Raw genomic sequence first — 23,282 nt, 5'->3', positions numbered from 1 at the left:
TGTTGGCTGAATGTGTGATTGCAGTGATATTATTTTATCTGTATAAGATTTTTAAGCTAAGAAATGAAGGCCTTGTAATCCATCTGATGTGTGAAGGGCTATTCGTTTGATTCCACACCTTTGGTTTGGTCTGGGCCCTTTGCAGTTGCCTCATATAATCTGCAGAAGCCCTTGCTAGGCATCTTGATTGAAAGGAGGCCCCTTAGCACTACAGGATGAACAACCACATTCTTTAAGTTTTGGGGAAGACTTTTATAACAAACTGGCTGTGAGTATGAAGTCAAGGAAGAAGAAAGTGAATCTTTAAAGGAGAGCATGAGCTGAGCTAAAAAGAGCAACCAAGGATGAAGATGAGGTGATGGTGAAGGAAAGGAGCAAAGTAATTAGAGTTCAGTGAGCTAAAGATGCAATTTAAAGACTTTGCAGAAAGGAACTAGCATGGGAATGCAAGAGATTAGATTGTAAAATTGCTAAGGACTGGCAAAAGCTTCAGGGTGAAACAAAGGACTGTTACCAATTCAATAGAATTTTATATTATTTTGGGAAATCGAGTTAACAGTCCATTAGCTGCAAAGTTCAGGATCAAATCAGAACTAAACCACACAGCACATTCTGAGAGCCTTATATACTTTAGGGTTTGGGTTATCACATGCTGTCTCAGAGATCATTTTCTATCACTCCTCACATAACATCTGTGGAAACTGAGGCCAGAGACATGTTCACTCTATTTATGACTGAGTCCACAGCAAATCAGGTATTAGATTCTGAGCTACCCACACCCAGTGTAATGCTTTTTGATGAAAATGTGAATTTCGGATCAGCACATGGGCTTCCAAACTGATTAGAACGTCAACTGTCCATGGTTGCAGTCACAGGCCAGTCATGGAGCATAGGGTATAGACTCATGGAACAGAGCTGCGAAAGATAGAGAAATGTGACCAGGCAACGATGAGGATAAAATAAATGTTAATAGATAGGAGATCAAGGAAGATTAAGCAGTGATAGATGGAGGTGTAGGAACACAGGGGCAAAAAAAAAGCTAGACTACCATGTCTAGGTCTAACAGAAAGACCCTTTCATTTATGAGAGTACATCCTCATTTAGATTTTTTGTTAATTTTTCTCCTCTCCTCTCTATTTCTCTTTGCTTTGCTTCCCCCCGCCCTTTTCACGATGCTGAGGATTGAATGGAGTCCTTGCACTTACATGTGCTCTAACACTAAGCTTTGTTCTTAGCCCTGGGCTTTCTGAAACAATGTTTTTCTATATAGCCAGGGCTGGCCCAGAACTCTCAATCCCCCTGTCTCTATCTCTTTAGTGCTTGGGTTACAGGCTTAATCACCTTGTCTGGCTTATTTAAAAAAAAAGACTAAGAAGATGATTAAAAGTTGGATATTTCTACAGGAAGGGCAGCATGGTATCATGGGAAAGATGTAGACTTTGCTGATAGTCTCACTGAAGTCCTGATTCTAGCTTTAAGAGTCAGACAAGAAAAATAAATCACTGTATTGCTTTGACAGAATTAACTTTAGGAAAGATGTTAAGACATGAATCTTGTCATTTTTCCCCTCATCATTACATAGTTGAAGACATTACAGTCTCTAATATATATTATCCTCAGTTAATGTTCACTGAATGAATGAGTGAATAAAAGTTCCCATGCAAATTATTTTACCTCTCTGAGGTTTATTTTAAACGTAAAGCAAGAGCATAATCCTACATTGTGTGGGCGAGATGGGAGAGAATGTATATAAATTTTTTTGTACTTAATAGTGACCTAAGTTTTTTTAGAAGAAATGATTTTGAGATTTCTTCTATTCTATTGTCCTGATTGTATTTTATCCAGGTCTGATCTTTGGCCTGAAATGAGGGCTATTCAAAGGAAGAGGCCGTGTGTTTTCCTCAATTCATGCTATTTAGGCTTACCTGATTCCCTTCTAAAGAACCATTTTAGTTTTCTCGTTGTGATGTTAAGTTTCACCTTTGGATGGTTTTAGTAAAAGAAAAAAATTCTTCTAAAATTTGTTGCTCTCTAAAGATTTTTAAGGTTAGAAATATGACCCGACCAGAAGACCCCAGGAGGAAAAAAGAGAATGATAAACTCCGCTACTTCTTATTTCATACAAACTTTTAGAAGAGGAAAAAATAGGTGTGCTGTGTCCATAAAAATTTCAAGTAATTCAAAATGTTATCATGAGGAGACTATGAGCTTCTTGTATGATGTTTTAAACGCCTCTTTCCAGTGTTGTTTTGGAACAGAGGAAGAGCATTGGCAGTGACTTTGTACTTTATTCCTCACTTCCCTTGCTATAATCTCCCATCTCTTCCAAGTCTCCCAGGATATCATTATAATGTAGGCTGGGCAGAAATTTGAGCAGCCATTATGGACAGAAATTTGAACAGACATTTTGATTTCACAAATAATCACTGTTAAGGGTAAGTCCTAAAGTTTGAATCTCTAATGCAGAAAATCCCTCCTATTCTCATCAGCTATGAAGCCATTTTTAATCCAAAAATTACATTAAGTTGAATTCTATATTCTTGGGCAGAACCCCTGTTTACTGCTTACTATTTTCCTCTAAGTAAATAGTTTGTATACAAGCTTTGTGGAGGAGGAAAGGATTTCTTTTGAAAGACTAGGAAGAAACATCTTAGCATCTGAAGCAATCCCTCACTCGACATACTTCCATACCTTCTTTAAGCCTTTAATCCTTTTCCTGTGTCCTTGATGCAATATTCATATATTTGTCTCCAACATGGAAAGCATGTTTTTTAAAATATATAGTTTTTATTTATTTTTACTTTATTTTTTTAATTTTTATTGTGAAAATACTGTACAGAGGGGTTACAATTACATGGGCAACATAATGAGTACATTTCTTATCAAGCATTGTAGCCTCCTCCTTTGTTTCCCCTTCCCATCCCTTCCCATCCTCCCCTCACCCCCCATCCAATCCTCCTCCTCCCCAACACCAAAGTTGTAAAGTTTGTTTTACCACATAAAGACTTGTACATCTCATTGTTACAACGAACCAGCTGTATTGTAAAGATACTGTACAGAGGGGTTACAGTTACATGAGTAAGGTAATATTTCCAATGGAGTATTGTTACCCCCTCCTTTGTTTTTCCCCTACCATCCATTCCCTCCCCACTTCCTCAACTCCTCCCCCACTCCCAAAGTTGCAACATATTGTCTTGTACATCTCATTGTTACAATGGGTCAACCTGTATCCTTGGAAAAGCATGTTTTGATTATTGTCATCTATAGAATGGATAAGAAATGAGGTTTGATGTGACAGTCAGATACTTGTTAGACTGCCACTGTGTAATCTGCTGCTTTCTCCTTTTATCAAAGACACTAGGTCTTCCCAAGGGACCCCACACACAGTGAATCTCAGAGCCCTAGACAAACAGGTCAAAATTGTCAGAAGAATGAGGAGTTCTGTGGAGTTTATGGATATCTTGACTGTGTCATCACAGGTTGAAAGTGAGACAATGGAACAGAATTGGAAAATGCATTTAGTTCTTAATGTGGCTATATGCACGCACGCACATACACACACTTTAAAACAGGAAATTTTGGTTTTAGAAGCATACTTAGAAAAATATTAACTTGGGGAGGTGAGGCATGGGAAGATAGGAGGGGATGAGAAGGGGAAACAAAGGAGGAGGCAACAATGCTTGATAAGAAATGCACTCATTACCTTGCCCATGTAATTGTAAGCCCTCTGTATGGTATTTTCACAATAAGAAAAAAAGAAAAAAAAAAGAAAAGTATCAACTAGTTAGTTAATACATCTTTATACCAAATAACTACCTTTAAGTGCCCCAAATTAAGAATTACCCTAAATCATATAAAAAAATCATCTTTTTGTCTTGAACACTTCCCTGGATTACCCAGGTAAATAATACTTCCAATATTTTCAACAGTTGGAGAGGAATAATGCAGTAGATAGTTTCATAATGTGGTAGATATTTCAATTAACATGATCTTTATTTAGGTAGATAAAAATATAACATTGTGTACATGTGTGTGTGGGGGTCTTCAGGTTTGAACTCAGGGCACTGTTCCTGATCGTTTTTGTTCAAGGCTAGAACTCTACCACTTGAGCCATAGTTTGACTTCAAGGGTTTGGGTGGTTAATTGGAGATGAGTCTCACTCATAGACTTACCTGTCTGAGCTAGCTTTGAACTGTGATCCTCAGATCTCAACCTCCTGAGTAGCTAAGATTACAAGCATGAGCCAACAGTGACCAGCTGGAAATGTAACTTTGACAAATCTCTTGAAATATATTCTGAGATTGAATAAAGTCATTCTGAAATTTCTCTTGGTCAATTTTCATTGATTACATTTCAGACATATTCTAACCTTGTCAGCTTGTCTGAAAGACACTATTGATCCTAAAATTCAATTCAAGCATCATTACCTGCTAGTTGCTCAATCCACATATGCAATGCCATTTCTATTATAACTCAATATTAACATCTTATTTGCTGAATGAACATCCTTCCCTAAAACACAACTACAAAATTATAGGGTTTATTTTGTATTAAAAAGTCATCCAATTATCTCCTTAAGTGAAGTCAATAAGTCAAATGGCTAGTTTCTGGATAGGAGGGGTCAGGCCAGCTCACTATATCTTTACTTCTAGATGGATTCTGTTGCTACCTCTTGTTTTCACCTCTGTGCTACTAATCAAGAATGACACTGCCTGAAATGCTATGTGCTTTCCTTTTGAAATTTATATCTTGAACATTGCAGCAAAACTCAGTTCTTTTTGGAACACTTGACTTTTAACCCCAGAAGGCTCTACCCCATCTTCATCTAGTACCAAAACTCTCTCCCTGCATCACAAGATGATTGAATTCAAGTCAAACTAAAATGACTTCAATATGTCACTCCTTCATAGTACTGTGTGGTTTTGATCCTTTAACATGAACAGTGTGATAGTGTTTTGCCATTATTTCCCTTCCTTCTCTTCTAGTGCTAAACGCAGAGGCTCTTTATCCAGTCAGAAGTTCAATATCTATTGACTGAACAACACAGAAAGGGTGGGGAGAAGTTGTCTCATCTTGTTCACATCTCATTGCTTTCAAGACAAATAGAATTTTCTTTCTGCTTAGGCAGGGTCTGTTCAAAGTTTCCCATACTAGACCAAACATATTCCACATTAATTCTTCTTGGCTTTACACCTATGACATGACTAAGAAGCTTATTGAAAGAAAATTGTCACTTATAATACTTTCAGCACTGGTTTTGGAAGTGATTCAATTTTTTTTAAGTAGATGGGTTCAGATACCCCTGTACTATCATCCCCAGCACTCACATTCTTTAATGGTTGGATAAGGGTGGAGTTATGACTTTAGAAATTCTCTGTAAGGGGAAAATTGCACAGCTCTGCTTTTTCTTAACATCATTTAATTTCCAGAATCCAGCTTCATTTTTCTGAGTTTTCCATTTTTTTGCAGAAGTATAGTATGTCAAGCAAACGCAGTGGAAACTCTGAGATTTCACTCTAAACCAAGTTGCCACGTCAGCCTGCTCTGGCTTCAGGGGTACTGATAGAAAAATGTAGATCCCAGGTCAAAAATAAGTAACAGTTTACTGCTTACAGAAAATGCAAGACTCAAAAAATTAGTATCTATACCAATTTATAAGTCATATTTTCTGTAGTGCATGTGATAAAGGCTAAGAAAAAGACACCTCTATATTTCAGGTGTTGTGTTACTAGAGAAGAACATGAACATAGATATCCTAATCCTTCCGAAAGGGCTGCAGGCAAACCTTCCCAACCTGCTCCCCCTAGGGAGACATTATCATTTTGAAAACATCCCCCAAAAGATAGTCCACTAAAAAGGCCATTGCTTCTGTTACTTAGACACGAAGAAACAAGAGAAGTATAGAGAATTGTTTCCCATCAGAATATATTGTGACCCTGTATCCAATACATGGCTCTTATCCATAGTAATGACTTACAGAATACAAAAACCATATAACAGGTGTTACAGCCATGTCATGAAAGAGACTCTGGCTCAATCTTTTAAATAAAGAGGTGGCTGATGCCTGATCCAGCTAAGAGGAAAAAAAAAGGGTAGAGTAAATGAATTGCTATATAGTAATGATTATTTGGCTATTAAAATTAGCAGTATCATGGTCTATGGGGAATAAATGTTAGTAGTAAAAAGAAATGATTGAGCAATCCATATTGTGGCCTGAAAGGAATAAAGAGAAATAAGTAAATAACAAGGTAAAGAAAGGGAGAGATGACAGAAATGTGAACTGTAGGTAAAATTCTGGTAGATGATAAAGGGCAGACAAAATTTATAAACTTTTTTTATACTTTCATCTCTCTCAAGGAGAAAAATATTCTTGTTAGAAGAGGCCAGAAAAGGATGCTGGTGGCTCATTCCTATAATCCTAGCTACTCGGGTGGCTGAGATTTGAGGAGCATAGTTTGATGCCAGCCCAGGTAGGAAAGTCTGTAAGATTTTTACTTCCAATTAACCACCCAAAGCTGGAAGTGGTGGTGTGGCGTAAGTAGTTGTACATCAGCACTGAGTAAAAAAAGCCAAGTAAAATTTTGAGGCCCTAAGTTCAACCCCAGTACTGACACAAAAAGAACAAAAGAATGAATGAAAGGAATTTCTTCCCCATTTTCAGAGGGAAAGAAAGAAAGGAAAAGAAAGAAGGAATAAAGAAAGAAGGAAGGAAAGAAAGGAAGGAAGCATGGAAGGAAGACAGAAAAGAAAATAAGGAAAAAAAGAAGAAGAAAGAAAAAAGATGGAAGAAAGAAAGGAAGAAAGGAAGGAAGGAAGGAAAGAAGGAAGGGAGGGAGGGAGGGAGGGAAGAAGGAAGGAATGAAGCAAACTATTGTTATCCTGCTCATAGCCGATGGCTCTTTTTTTCTGTACTAAGAGAGCAGAACTGAGCAATTGATACAGAGATAATATGGCTTTGAAGGTTAAAATATTTTATCTCTCTCATTACCATGAAATTTGATGTCTCTTAATTAGATGAGTCTATCTCTATTAAGATGGATTTAAAGCCTGAATAGCACACATAGATGACAGAGTCAGAAGCAGTAACTGACCCATCAAAGTCTATTCTCTCCCTTTTAGAACACGCTGCTAACTCATACTTCCCAGATTGCTGCTAGGTATGGCCATATGACCAAGCTCTCACTAACAGAACCCCAGGGGCGTTTGTCACATTTTGGAGAGGTCTTTGAAACTTCTCCATACACACAGCTTCTTTCTAGCTTTATCTTCTTGGGATTTTAACATTCAGCATGATGTTACTAGTCATACTTGGAAGATGATAGAGTCCCCAAGCTTCATTGCTGTTTTGAACAAACACCCTGAAATACTAAGTAAAAAATAAATAACCTTCTTGATTTTAAAGCTATTGAAATGTTGAGATGCAATAGTTATTTCAATCTCTCTTGACACAAATTGGGAGAGAGCACCTTGATATCAGCTATCCTCTGTGTACTTATGAGAACTTTTTTTCCTGATGCTTAAATCAGACCATATGGTTTGGATATTCTTTATTGCTTTTGCTGTTATTATTTCATAGTACCAGTCAACCCTCTTACTTGAAGGGAGCCTTTCCTAAGAGATGGAATGAAGGAACCTGCCTCCATCTGTACAAGTGAGTCAGGCTTTTCCCTTCCTCCCAGTATGGTAATTAGCAGATGCATGGAACCATGGCTTAACCAATCAAACTGCCACATTAAGTCTTCAGCCACTGAGGGTCAAGGGAGGTTTTCCTGGTACTGAGGCACCAGGTGGACCCACTGAGATGACTAGTATACTGAGTGTCTTTCTCCCTGAGCTCTTCTAGAAAGTTCTTGGTCATATTTTGGGTTGCTATCCTGGGTTTCCCCGTCTTGATTGTAGATGTATGCATTGCTTTAACTTCTTTCCATGTAATGAGTTAAACTTGGTAAGCAAGGAATTGATGCAGAACTATAACTTTGGAAGGCAGAAGTCAGGCAGTAGCCATAGTTCTCTGAATCTGTTTGGTCAGATACACTGACAGAATTAAAGGTGCTGACACATTCCAGCTGTGTACCCCAACCCCCAGCTTTAGCTCTTCTTCCCAACTACTGACCCTGTGACCAACAGCAGCTCCAGGATCAGTACCAATCATTTCATAGGTGACTCTCTCATGGGGGTCACCTCAGTGAGAACCAGCTTTTTTAGTTAACTCATTAGCCTCTGCCTCTGCAGAATGCAGCTCAGAATGTACGCTTGGAGAAGGGCTCCTTTCTAATCTTCCTACTTTGTCCCAGATGCTCACTTCTCTAGCAACTCCTACAGTGGGTGGATAATGATTTTTGTCATTAAAACTCATCGTAGAGTGCCCAGTGGCTTGGGCCTCTGTCCATTTATCTTTGAAAAATGCACACTATTTCTGCCAGACAAGTAGGGCCACTCTGGCCATAGCCCTGGTTCTCTAGCTTCATTTGTGTCCCTTTGCTTCAAGTTCAGTTTCATTCTAGAATATTCTCCCTCTCCTACATATTCATTGTAAATTTGCACTTACATACAATTTTTTTTATTCTACCTTTCCCTCAAAATGCACTCTTCTTGTTCTTGGGTATAATAAATTTCTGCACAAGCCTCAACTTTTGGTCACATTTTAGCTGTTCTAAGTTCTTGGCTGTTGTTCTTGCCTGTGCTAAATGCTCCTCCCTGTGAGCTCTGGATTGTTTCAAATATTACTTATACATTATGATGGAGCCTTCTGTTTTTCTCTCTGGACATCCTTATTTTTCCCCCCTTAGAGACATACTTTGGGGCTTTTCTTATTGTTGTATTGTACCAATACTAGGGTTTGAACTCAGTTCCTTGTGCTCGTTTGCTCAACTTTTTCATTCATCGCTGACCCACTTGGGTCACACTTCTAGTCCCTTTTATTTGGCAGGTTATTGGTAATAGAGTCTCACAAACTTTTTAACCAGGGCTAGCTTCAAACTGTGATCCTCAGATTTTAGCCTCCTGAGAAGCTAGTACTGGTGTGAGCCACCAGTACTTGGCTAAAGCTGTGTCAGGACAAGCTTAGAATTACTGCATTAGTAAGTAGAGTAAGGAGAAATTATTCCTGAGAAAATTTGATATGAAATATTCTTCAAAATACATTTTCACTTGATCCTCCTGGGAAAAATCAGACTATTGGTTATAGATCCTCATCGTAGTTTGCTTGATGTTTTGTTTTTTAAATTTTTTTTTATCATTTTAAGTTTTATGCAATAGGCAACAGAAATAAGCAACACCATCTTTTAGTAGTTACTAGAATCTCGGGAAGGCCTTACTCTGGCCCTGACTAGAAATACGAGTTCTGGCCTTGGGCTTATCTTTGCCTCTGTGTGTTTTGGGCTTCAGTTTCTTTTTTCTCTAAAAATAGAATTTTTGACTAGATAATTATTCAGACACTGTGCTGGTCTAAGTTGGTTTGTGTTTCTCTGTCTTTCTGTGTCATCCAGCTGAGGAACAAGGTACACTCTCCCAGCCTGTCATCTCCAAGAATGCCAGAAGCTTTAAGGCCTGGCTCAGATGCCTAAAGACTGTGGCGGGCAGGAAGGAATAGACTGGCCTAATTCTCCAAATCTGTAGGCCACACTAAATATTTTCATTCATATTAAAAAATAAATCTGGAATTGTTTAACATTCCTAAGCTGTGTGTGTGTGTGTGTGTGTGTGTGTGTGTGCAATGTGTTAATGTATGTGTGCACAACATGAAAAACTTGAAAGCAGAGAGTTTCAGCTGGCCCAGAACCTAGCATTTCCACCCAGCTGTTGGCCTTGTGCCTCACAATAAGCTTGAAGCTCATATTAATAGCTCTCATGAAACATGCCCTTTTATTTTACCCAGGCAACAAGATGCTTAACAGTTGTGAGGATCATCTTTTGACCCGTAACAGACAAATAAGTGTCTTCATCTGGCTGAGATCTGGAGCCTCAGGTAAGGAAAACAATGCTCAGATTTTCTTTTTCTTTTCTTTTTTTAAAAGACAATGCCAATTACTAGAAAAACACAAGATTCTACCAATATGCCATTGAAGATGCATTTTTGTTTTATGCGTCATCCTTCAGTTGTCATGATACTTTGTGATGAACTCACAGATTTACTGATCTCATAACTAGAAGGAAGCGAGGAGGATTGAAATTCTACTTTCCAGATTCCACGATGTGGCTTCAGGTAAACAAGCAGAGCTGGAATGCTGTTCCCAGGCTTTCAGCTGAAAATGATTGATAAGGAGATGTAGGAGGCAGGGGGAAGAAATACAGCTTTTTGTGTTTTCTATTGTTCTGCTGTAACTTCTGTGATGTTCAGAAAGACACTTAATCATTTGGGGCCCCTGATCTTCAGCTTGCTCAAGATAGACCATAGGATTGCTTTGTCAATGAGCCTTGTATTTCAGCAGTCTCCATTCTAATACAGAACATTTACTACTTGGCTCTTTAAACAGTGTCTGATTGCTAACTGACAGCTTGCAAACTTTTTTTCCATACCCACATTTTTCTACCTTGCCCACAATTTTGAAGATTGAGCTGAGTGAAATGTTTGTACTTGCTGATGATCAGAACTCAAACAGAGCGTCAGGATTTTCTGACTGAGACCAGAGGCTGTCAAGCTAATTTGATAGGGTGCTGTTTGAAAAATGGAAATACATTTGAACAAGTATTTTTAGATCTTCTTCAAGAGTCTTGATTCAATTAAAAAAAAAACAAGAAAACCAAAAACCAAAAAACTTCATCTGGCTCCTATTCTGTCAAAAACAGACTTACTGTTACTCTAAAATATTATAGTACCTACCAACCATTCTTAGGTTTTCAAGCTGCTCAGTGTCTGAGCACAAAATTTCATTGTGTGACCTATATAACCTTTTTATATTTTGAGGGGACAAAAACAAGGAAATGTGCTTATATAATTTTATTTTATTTTTATTTTTTTTTGGTCGGTCGTGGGGCTTGAACTCTGGGCCTGGGCACTGTCCCTCAGCTTTTCAGCTCAAGGCGAGCGCTCTACCACTTGAGCTACAGCGCCACTTCCAGTTTTCTGGTGGTTTATTGGAGATAGGAGTCTTATGGTCCCTCCTGCCCAGGCTGGCTTTGAACCTGGATCCTCAGATCTCAGCCTCCTGAGTAGCTAGGATTACAGGCGTGAGCCACCAGCGCCTGGCTATAATTTTATTTTTAATTGTGCATCAATTTCTGTCAGTTTCAAAATATTGTCACAGTAAATCTGAAATGATATCATCAGGCGCTTGTTATTTGGAATCACACACTGTATTTCAATAATTATGTAAATTAATAAAGTAAGACAATCTTATTTAGAAACAATTCACATGATAAATGGAAAATAAAATGTAAGAAAACAGTTAAACTCAATGCTCATTTTACAAGCTGTGTCTTATATTACTGAACTGAAACTTAGGGTTCCATTGTAAAATGCTGTACTTGTAACAAGTAAGATTATTATAAAAATTAAGCATTAAAGGAGACATTCTTTGCTCTTTCTTTACACAGCTCAAGAGTATAATGTGTTCCTTAAATTTCAGAAATGCTTATCAATGTGAAGTGTCATTCAATTTCATGGAGTCCATTACTTTCAATTGTAAAACAAACAAGCAAACAGATGTGTGATTATAGCTCATTCAAGTATCAACTTTCAGAAAGATATGCCTTTTCACACAATTCCAAATAGTTTGGCCTATCATTATTTAAAATTCTTTTCCTTCTTTATTTCAGTTATCTGCTTTCGTTGACTCAAAGAGGCTATAGTCAAAACTGTGTCATGAAAATTCCTCTACATATTCAGAACTACTAGTCTCTTGTCTCCCTTTGGAAACCTTCTTCTCCTTGCTTCTCCTTCCATAAGACTTCCATGTGGTCCCTTCTGCCCTACCAGTTATTAAGCCAATGTCTAAGAAGAAGCTGATGTCAGTTAATTCCTGTGTGGTTCCCAGGAACCACATGTGAAGAACTTGAAGTTCTATAGTTGAGATGCATCCTAGCAGCCAAAGCCATCTTGCTTTCATAATGGCAAAGACAGAGAGTTTACTCATTTTCCACCGTTCTTGATGAGATCTGGGTCCCTGGAATCTCTTTCTTTTGGTGAGCTAAAATCTGCTTCCCTGTACTTTCTGATCATTGACTTTAACTTTCCCTCTGGATTAATACACAACAAATCTAGCTACCTTTTCCACTTGATAGCTTTCTCAAGTACTGAGGAGACTAACCACATCTTTTTTTTTCCCCGCCTTCTTTTTAGTCAAGATAATCATTCCCAGTCTTTCATTTGTTCTTCATTTGACACGGTTTCTAATTCTGCCAAGCATTTCCCTTCTCCAATACCCAACTTGATGGTTAGTGGTGAACATGTTTGAATTTCCCAGAGCTCGAGAATATGCTATCCAGAATGAACATGACACCTCACTTTGGCATCCATTCTTCTTTTAAAGAAATAAACTGGATATCCTAGCTCTCTTCCACTTAACAGGCCTACTTTGCATCAGGCCTAATGAGCAAGGTTTTCAATCTTTGGCCATCAGGAACCCATCTAGCTGCCTCTTGTGGAAACAAATAACTCTAAGGACATGCAGTGTAGTTGAGGGACAGGTGGGTAGAAGTAACTGTTGAATTCTGTGAGGTTCAGAGGACCTAGCAAAGCAGGCAACTGATTGCTGTCAAATCAAGTCTTTCCTCCTGATAGCACAGTTTTAAGTGTAGAAGCACACTTTCTCTGCATCTATGGTTTTGTCCAATGTGGAAAGAATTTTGGGAATAGAGTCTCATCAATGATTTTGAAATTCCATCTCCATCTTCCCCGTGTTATGACCAGCACTGCCAAAGTGTTTAGAATTCCATAGGCAGTAATATCATTCTGTTCCTGAAGAAAGATCTAGAACTCACACCAGAAATGACTTTCCAAATGGAATGATCAGCTTTCCAGTGATGGTTAACCTTATTTCTCTATATCTGTACATGCAAGCATGCCTTTAAATGTGCATATCCAGAAGCCACATTTAAAAATGTACACACTAGAATTATAGCAAAAAAATTCTCCACTGATTTTGGCCTGTCATTCCCTGACCTCTCCCACTGGGTGAATTGGGTAGCTTTGACTTTTCTTATCTAAAGCCCAAACAAAGATAAATAGATTACCCTATCCTCCCTTCACTAGGCTCCTCAGAGAAAGTAGAAATCAGTTTTATACAGATCCATATGTATGTATTCACATATATCAAATATCACTCCAATTGATTTCCATTTGGTTCTCAGTCCACACAAATCGCTGTTTCTTGATAATAAATGGTAGGGTAAGAGTGGAGTTGTGGGGAGGGAAGGTTAGTGGGAGGTTGAGTGAGAAGCCTGGATGAAGCGAAGAATGTGCGTATGGGGAGAGAGAACTTAAGATTTCTGTGAGAGAAAACATCCTGTTTAAAACTTTTCTGGTGATTTCAGCAAAGTTTATTTTACAGGAAGCAAGAAAAAAAATTTACTCTGGTAATGCTGATCTATATGAAACTCTATGAGGAGAAAATCTTGATTGGCTGGTTTTCTTCTCTTTGATATCATTACCACTGATAGAATCTAAATAATCACAGGGACCAAACAAAGGGATAAACAAAAACACTCAAGGAAATGCTTTATTTAAGTGGTGTTTAATTCTGCAACCATGAATACAGATTTCACCTCTCATAGAGCTGATGTTCAACTTCATCTTTGGTTGCTAACGCTGTGAGCTTATAATTTTATGAATGTGAGTTTTAATTCTTAACTTCAGAGGTGACACTGGCAGTTCCAATTTCTTTTTATGAAATTCCTTAAGTTTGGGCAATATTTCACAGTTCATATAATCCCAATGGCTATTGTCCTTGAGTTAAGTAGAAGAGTGTTATGTGTACAGGAGTAGACACTGAGGTTCAGAGTCATGGGAATTAAGTCATAGAGTTGGATGCGTGGCCGAATCATTGCATTCTGGATCTAAGACTTTCTTCACTGGATACCTTCTCTCCTTCCAGAGAAAGTTATAGTTCATCATATCCTAGTGTAAACCTTATGTCCTTAGATTCTTACAATGCTCCCCTCCCACCCAAGGTAAGCTAGGTGAGAATTAAAAGGTTACATTTTTTCAACCAGTTAATAGGCTAAACTAGAAAATAATCATGGCAAATAAAGCTTTTTATATTCATGATATATTATTCTGCTTTTGAATATCTAAGGCTTTTTGTGTTCATTCATTTCATTCACCATCATTTATGTGGCACTCATATTGAGGGAATCTGTTATTGTTCAATTATGTCTATCCATTTAAACTAAAAGAAGTTATTAAGGCTTGAAACTCTGTGGCCTCTGGGTGTTACTGACAAATATAAAGTCACATCTTTAATCTTCTCTTTCCTTGTCTTCTTTCCCATCTATAACCTCTTCTATTTCTAAAAATTTTCCTCAGTTACCACCTGCAACTTTTGACTTGTTTGCGCTTTGAAGCCGTCACTCATCATTTATCACCATACCATACTTTCTCCACCCACGCATCTTTCTACAATCATTCCCAGCTGTCCTACAGATCAAGCCTTCTCAGGTAAGTTTCTAGAAGGCTCCACACCTGATTTTATACCATGCTGTTAGCAACTTGGAAGACTTGCTAATTTTCAAAGAAGGACTTTGCTTTATTATTTTGTTCTAGACTACATAACTTCTATAACTAAGTTTGATTCTCAGCGTACTGTAACACACTCTGAACTTTCCATTCTCTGGCTAAGTTTAACTCTAGTTCTGAAAGTTTTCTAAAATACCAGGTCTGGGGCTGTATCTGTTTTCTTATAAGAATGACGAGTTATTCATGCAATTCACTTGTTTCTGTTATATAAGAAAATACTGAAGTAAGGGAGAAAGAAAGAGAAAGCACTTGTGCCCAAGTGCATGCGCATGTGTGTGTGTATGTGTGTGTGTGAGAGAGAGAGAGAAAGAGAGAGAGAGAAAGAGAGAGAGACAGAGAAAGAGAGAGAGAGAGAGAATTACATCATATGTAGATAGATACAAATAAGTTCCAGGCAGACTTGTGGGGTTGAAGGCCAGAAAACTCAGAAAACTGTGAAGAATAGAATTTATTCTTATATAACAAGACTGGAAATGTTCATTAATCATGTTAGATAGAAGAAACCCTATATGGCTCTGAATTTAGAATTCATGGGAAGGATTTGCCATGTCTGGGAATTCTTTTTTTTTTTTTTTTTTGCCCGTCTTCATTTATTTTCTTTCTTTCTCTGTACTGGGGATGGAACTCAGGACCTCAAGCTTGGCGTGCAAGTACTCTATCACTTGAGTTACATCTGTTAGGTTTTTAAAAGAGGTGGGAAAGAGAGAGCTAGGAAAGGGAAGAGAGCTGGGAAAGAGAAGAGAAGGAAAGAGCTGAGAAGGAGCTAGACAAGAGCAGAGAGAGAGCTAGAAAAGAGAAGGGAGCTGGGAAAGAGAAGAGAAGGAAAGAGCTGAGAAAGAGCTAGAAAAGAGCAGAGAGCCATGTCTGGGAATTCTTAAGTGAGTAAAAATGCAGATACTTTTCTTCTTGCTCCATTCCTTTGCTCTAGAGTTGGGTTTCCTAAGTCATTTCCATACATTGTACTTCCCTTTTCTATTTTCTAGATTCTCCTCAATTACCTTTTCACCTCTTTCCCATCATTCCTTCCTCCTTCCTCATCTACACACACACACACACACACACACACATATACAAAAATATGTATACATTCAGTATTTAAATAAAATATTAAACTGAAAAATACATATATATCTATATATAGCATGTATATATTATGTATATATAAAAATAGATGTATATTCATATATACATTTATATGAGTAAATATATGTGAAAAACTGTTGCAATTTTTATGTACTCCCATTCTGTTTATTTTCTAAAGCATAAACAGGAATGAAAAATGAACTTGAATTGACATTAGAAGGAAATATTTTAAAAGTTGATTTTCTTTGTTCCTTTTTGAATAATCACCAGAGAAATGGAAGTTATTAGTAGAATGACTATGCAACAAAGTTGTAATCTAAACAACAATCCAGTTCGTTACACATGCAACAATCCAGTTTGTTGTGTCTGATTAATTATAAAGTTCTCTAGCCTCCCAAATTTACTACTTTAGATGAGAGAGGAATTTGATTGTAGAATTTGTTTCTAATATTTCAGCTAAGTATCTTTGTTGTCTGAGTTCTACATCTACCATTTGATTTGGAATTTAATTGTTCCCACTTTATATAAGGACATAAACAGATGAAAAACTATATCCCAAAGGATGTTTAAAGTTATGGGGTAAGACTGCTAAGTATAGCACAAAACATTATCTTAGAAGAGAGGTAGAGTTAGGCCAGTAAGAGCTTGCAAAGATGGGGTATTCTCCATGACTGAATTGAGATCAGAGAAGGTATTTACCAGGACACGAAATAATGCTGGGAATGGCTCTGAAAACCATTCCCAAAAGTAGGTGCTTGGAGATGTTGAGTACTTTAAACTAAATAAGCATTTTTAGAATCAAGATCTTTCTGACCTTCGTCCACTCCTGTGATCCTCTTGAAGCACAGGGAAGGTTTGCCTTCTTTAACATTTTCTTATTTATAAACCCTAGATTCTATGGACAATTTAACTGATTACTTCTCAAAACAACAACAACAATAACAACAACAAAAACAAAAAGCAGAGTTGATTCTACAGAACCCAGATGAATTTTGTTCTAGGCTATTTTTTGTTGTTCTAGACATTTCATCTCCTCTCAATATAATTTAATTTCCATTTGAACCTTTTGTCTGTCTACATTCCTTCACTCTCCTCTTGGGTTATGGTTTGCTTACTTTTCATTCTTGTGATGCATGTAAAAGTTTTGTTAGTCTATTTTCTTGGTTACTGTGTACACTGCTAGTTTATTTCAGAAGCCACAATGAACTGAACTGGTAGAATGAAGGGGATATTCTCTTTGTGCCCAAATTGGAATGACTAATTCTCAAAGTTATAGGAATATTCAGAAATATACCATATCACCAAGAGTAAATTCCATTTGCTAGAAAAGCTTGATGAATATTAGTTTGTAAGATACAATTGGGAAAGCTACAGAAGCTAGCTGAGTCAATTAAGTCTTTCTTGAGCCAGTGATAAATATTAGTATCCAATGGACCTAAGGTAAGTGTCCTAATTTCTCTAATACCACCTTTCCTTACTTGTAAAATCGAAATAAGAAAAGTAATTATCTTATGTTGAATTATTGTGATGATCAAGTATTTGTATATCAATAAAAATATTACATTGTGTCTGCCACATAAGTATGTACAAATATTATGTCAATTACAAATTAAAATTCAAGAGGTCATGCATGCTTAGCACAATAAAAAGTATAATAAATACTAACAGTATTATTTGTTTGGTGGCTTCAAAGCAATGTCCACACTTTACAAGGATCTTCTTCATAAGCAATCAAGCCAGATATAGTTTTTTCCCCCTTGTGAATCTTTTAACGCTGAGTGTCAAGCAGGCAAATTAGAAGACAGTTTCTTAATCAGTGGCATTGATTTTCACTTTCTCACCACATCATTGCTCATTTGTACTGAGGCTTAACAGAGAATGTTCAAAAATGTCAACTAGTAGTCTTGGTGAGACAGACTTCCACAGAGAGAGAAAGTAGTTGAAGAGGCACTCAGTTTTTGGATGGTGAAGTAAAACATGAAAATGACAGTTGCATTGGTATATACTGACTGTAAAAACAGAGAGCTATCAGCATACTGGTGCTTTACAGCTGTGTTACCTTTAGCAAGTTATTTAACACATCTGACCCTTAATTTCTGCTTTTTAAATGCATTGTACAATTTCTAAAAAGGGAAAACCTATGGTAGTTTCTTTACCAAGAAAATAAAACTCCCAAAATTATGTTGAGCATCAGGTGGAAAGATAATTATAAAAGTATAATATAATTTTGGATTCAAATTCTAGTTTTGATTTCTTTCTTTGATCAAGATTCAAGTTGTGGGGCTGGGAAGGTGGCTCAGTGGTAGAACGCTTCCCTTGCATGCATGAGGCCCTGGGTTCGATTCCTCAGCACCACATAAGCAGAAAAAAATAGCCAGAAGCGGTGGTGTGGCTCAAGTGGTAGAGCGCTAGCCTTGAGCTGAAGAGCTGAGGGACAGCGCCCAGGCCCAGAGTTCAGGCCCACAACTGGAACCTCCTTCCCCCCCAAAAAAGATTCAACTTGTGTATGAATGGTATAATTACATTTTTTTCTGTAAGAATATATCTATTCTTTTGCTTCTTATGTCTTTGTAATGTGTCCTCTAGGTCAGAGTTCTGAACCTGGAGCCTCCTTAAAAGTCATCTGATGGCTTTTTGAGAATGACAGATGTCAGGACATTTACTGATTTAATCTCTTTTAGTTGCCACTCAATCCTGGGCAATTACAACATAGAGGAAAGAATAATTTGCAAATTGTATATGAAAGAGGATTTGGAAAATGGCAACAAATGTTCACTGCACGAGAAGTAACAACCTGCTGGCTTAATTTTCGGAAGCATTTCTTTGGAAGGATGACATATTAATTAAATTAGGCTGACTGTACAATCCCATCACTACAGCATTGCATTGGCTTATTGAGTTTCACTTTTGTAGTTGCCTTGAGAAGCATTCTCATTTTCCCCTGTATAATGCATTTCTAATCATGAATTCAAGGAACTCTGTATTGTCTACTAGTTTTGTATGGTCTTTCCCAATTTCTTATTGCCTATCATTTGTTCTGACTTAAAACCTCTACTTTTACCCTCCGTTGACAGGAATGTTTGCCTTCTAGAATGTCTTCTTTATAAACCTTTATTTACCCCTGTCAAACACAGCTTCTAGCACTCTCCACATGCTCTATTCTTTGCATCCAGCCCTGTTCTCCCTACTACTGCTCAGAGGATAAAGAATATTTGGGCTTCCATATATTTTATGCTGCTTTCTTTAGGTGAAAGTGAGCAGTCACTTATGTCTACATTGAGTGTATCTACACTTTATGTAGGCATATAAGGCATAAATATATATAAAGTATATGTAAAGTGTATACATATAAAGTATATACATATAAAATATAAAGTATATATATGTTTATATATAGGAAAAAGAAGGTTGCACATTTTTATTTAGACTTGGTGATATGAAATGGTCTTTAGCTATATTCATTTTCTTATCATGTGACTAGGTCAACATATAATATCCCTTATTCCCCCTCCCCCAGCAACTAGTTGAAATAAACAAAAAAATAGGCAGAGATGAGAATAAAAATACCATTTCCTTTTTATGAAGACTGATAAGAGAATTTACAAGAGGAATAAGACTCTTCAACTAAGGCAAAGCCCAGAATGAAACCTAGTAAGTTACCAGCTGTCACGTCCGTCTCGACCAGCAAGAAAGACGCAACACCGAGCTCTTCTCTCTGCAGTTTATTCAGGACCTTTTCGCAATCTTCTGACTGACCCCGGGGAGAATCCCACACAGCCTTAAGTACCCACTGGGTAGCCAACCCTGATACGCCACGTGGGAATCACCAATTAGGTCCAGGTGCGCGGAAGCAAGCCAGATTCTATGCCTTAGCCATATAAGGAGTTGTTTACCACAGAGAGCACTCACTATTGGGAAGGCAGAGGGCGGAAGCCGGCGCCATCTTCCAGGTGCGGCTGCACGCAGCTCTCTACAGTTCCCCCTTTTTGTTTTTGCAACAGGCAAGAGTAGAGGTCTGATCTCTGTAGAAGAAATTTGGGACATTGTACTGATCTTCACTCAGGTGTTATCCACTCGAATGATTATCAGACCCGTCCAATACCTTTTTACAGAGGTGGGACTTAGGGTATCAACCCACATGCAATCAGACATGCTCTTCTTGGGGCCCAACCTCGGTGGACCTCAAGTGCAGTGCTCAAGCCTCACATCCTGTGCTCAAAAAAGGCTAGTCTTTCAGAGTGGCAAGCCATGCATGGGGGGACTGTCCTGCTACAATGGCTGTAAAGGCTTGGATAATCATGGCTGCACTGCGACGCTGAGAACCTCTAATTTGGCAAATGCACCACAGACATACCAAGGAGGCCAACACTAGGAGGCCTGTCAGGGCTCCCAAACCCGCCCACTCCTTAAGATGATTCATGGCAGCGGAGATCCATGAAGATAACCCCTCCGCCAATCCGGCATCCACTCGGGTCGAGTTCACCATGACGATGGCAACCCTGAGCTGTTCCATCAGGCTGTCGAACTCCCCAGTTCAATTACCTAAAAGATAACTAGACATCTGTTTAGACAAATTTGCAGCATTTTTTGAATAGGTTTTTTCCTGGGCCTGCGTTAAGGGTTGACCGTTGATGTCTTTCACAGATCGGCATTCATTTGCCCAATGCTTCCCCTTTTTACATCTAGGGCATAGCCCAGGCTGCTTAGGCTGTTGTCCCTTTTCCTGTTTCTATCACTTTTCCCTTTTCAGGGCAATTACGCTTTATGTGTCCCATCTTGCCGCATCTAAAGCATGCACCTGAACCTCCCCCTTTCCTCTTGGTTAATTGCACCACAGCAGCAGCTAATCCAGCATTAGTTAGTGGTCCGCCTTTTTTTGGGGGGGGGTCCGGGCATGGGGCCTGAACTTTGGGCCTGGGTGCTGTCCCTCAGCTCTTCAGCTCAAGGCTAGCATTCTACCACTCGAGCCACAGCACCACTTCCGGCTTTTTTGTTTTTTTGCTTATGTGGTGCTGAGGAATCGAACCCAGGGCCTCAGTCATGCAAGGCAAGCACTCTACCACTGAGCTACCTTCCAAGCCCCCTACTTTCCCAGCCCCCTACTTTCCCAGCCCCTTCCGATCTTTCTTCCTGCAGCATTTCTAGGGCGGCCTGACTATTCTCTACAGCCTCACTGCAGCGCTGGTCCTCAAGACAGCCTCTTATCAGTTTCCATATTGGCCTCACTCCGCTCTTAAGCGTTCCTTGTTCAGAGGCAAAATCTAGGTCCCTCCCTAGTTTCTCCCAAGAGGCCACCGTGAGGCTTCCGGAGACAGCGAACCACAGGGCAACGATGTCACATTCATCCAAAAATCTCTCTAAAGTACTGTTTTTTATTTTTAACTTTTTTGAGTGCAGTAGCTCATTGAGAGCCAAAAAAATTGGGTGTGAAGAAGCGCCCATGTTTTAAAAATCTTAACCTGGTAAACAATCTTTTACTTTTACTTTTGGCTATTCTATCGACTAGCCCCAGGTTCTCACTCTCTCTTTATCTACAGAGAAGAGCAAAAATCCCCCCACTCTTGTCGCGGATTCCCCCTTTACCTGGGAACTTACCCCCCACTCTTGTCGCGGATTCCCCCTTTACCTGGGAACTTACCCCCCCTCTTGTTGCGGATTCCCCCTTTACCTGGGAACTTACCGGTGCACCACCCTGACCGCAGAGAGTTCTGAGTCCTCCTTGAGGTTATGGCTGAGTCCCTGTACGGGCCACCACTTGTGTCCGTCTCGACCACCAAGAAAGACACAACACTGAGCTCTTCTCTCTGCAGTTTATTCAGGACCTTTTCGCAATCTTCTGACTGACCCTGGGGCGCCACGTGGGAACCACCAATTAGGTCCAGGTGCGCAGAAGCAAGCCAGATTCTATGCCTTAGCCATATAAGGAGTTGTTTACCACAGAGAGCACTCGCCATCAGGAAGGCGGAGGGCAGAAGCCGGTGCCATCTTTAAGGTGCGGCTGCATGCAGCTCTCTACAACCAGCCATAGGCAGCAATGGACTGTTGCAGATCTTCTTCTTCTTTCAAAGAAGGAGGACTGAATCACAAAAGATTGCTATATGGCTCAGGATAGAGCAGACCACATAGTGTCAGCATGCCAGCCAGCACCAAGACATAGTAAGCTGGGCACCTACTTCATAGGTGACCCATCATTCTGCCACCGTGAGGGGGGAAAGAGCACATCAAGAGCATTAGAGTAAAGATCTTCCTCCTTGCTGTCCTTTATTATATAGATGAGAAAACCGAGATTGACAAATTTTCACTTACTTTTCCAGAATCAGTTAGTTATTTTCAGTGCTGGTAGTGTATTTTTCTTCTATTTATTTGTTGTTGTTTTTTCCCCAAGGGAAAGGGAACTAATGAGATAACTCAGGGTACAAAGTCCATTTATTCATTTACTTACCACCTACTATGTTCCATATCTGGTTTCCTGGTGTAGTGCTGATCTGTCTATCTATCTATCTATCTATCTTTCTATCTATCTATCTACCTATCTATCATCTATCTATCATCTACCTCTCATCTGTTTAGGGGTACAGATAATAAACAAGTAGCAGAGGAGGGTGTTACAAAGTCATTTAAGGCAGCAGAGATGTCAGAAGGTGCTCAGTTCTAGACAGCATCCAGGGAAAGCCTTGGTGAGGATGACAATCTTTAAGACACAGACATAAGACTTCTAGAAAGAAAGCACTGCAAGCCTAGTGAATGGCCAGTTTTGAAGGCTTCAGGTGAGGGAATCTTGCTATGTTTGGTTTCTAAAATGTATTCTTGCTCATCCAAAAAGAGGAAGGAGGTCAGAGAGGGGGTAAGCAGTTTGAATCTCACACAGTGGATGACTATTTCTTATTCCCCAGACTAATCTTGTCTGCAGTTACCAGTGATTAAAAATCCTGGATGAAACATCACAGAAAGACCTTGCCAACTCCTTGTTTCAATTCTCAGCTGAGCAGTGTTATTCTAGGTTACTCGTCTGGAAGAATGCTTTGGAATGATCTTTATTGTCCTTTGATTCTCCTCTGCTAACAATGCAGCACCATCTCTAAGGAAGGAAGGCCCGGCTTTCAGGGTGAGAGTGTCGGCAAATCCTGAAGCCTGTTTCCTTGCTTGTTCATTGTCATCCCTTATTAGTGAAGGTGTCACACACCCGACACATCCTGTTGGGCATTTGGTATGTTTCTGGTGAATGCTTGTATTACATTGATTTTGAATCACTGACAGTATTAAGTGGGTAAACAGCCAGCTTTAGAAGAAATCCTCTGAGCTTTGGGATATTAAGATATTCTTAACTTCTGCTCTATTTTTGTTACAGCTTAGTCTCTGCTAAATTCTGAAGGATTGGATTGCCTGGCTCATCATTAGACTCAGGGATCCATAAAACTTGTGTTGCAAGCTAGTTACTACCTTCACTACACTGTGACACGATAAAGACCCACCTCCATGTGTGATTTCTGGGAAACTGCACATTAAGAGCCAATCCGTTCAGTTC

This window comes from Dipodomys ordii, unplaced genomic scaffold (assembly GCF_000151885.1).
Source record: "Dipodomys ordii isolate 6190 unplaced genomic scaffold, Dord_2.0 Scaffold39, whole genome shotgun sequence".
Classification (NCBI taxonomy): Eukaryota; Metazoa; Chordata; class Mammalia; order Rodentia; family Heteromyidae; genus Dipodomys; species Dipodomys ordii.
Note: the sequence above shows the minus strand (reverse complement) of the source record.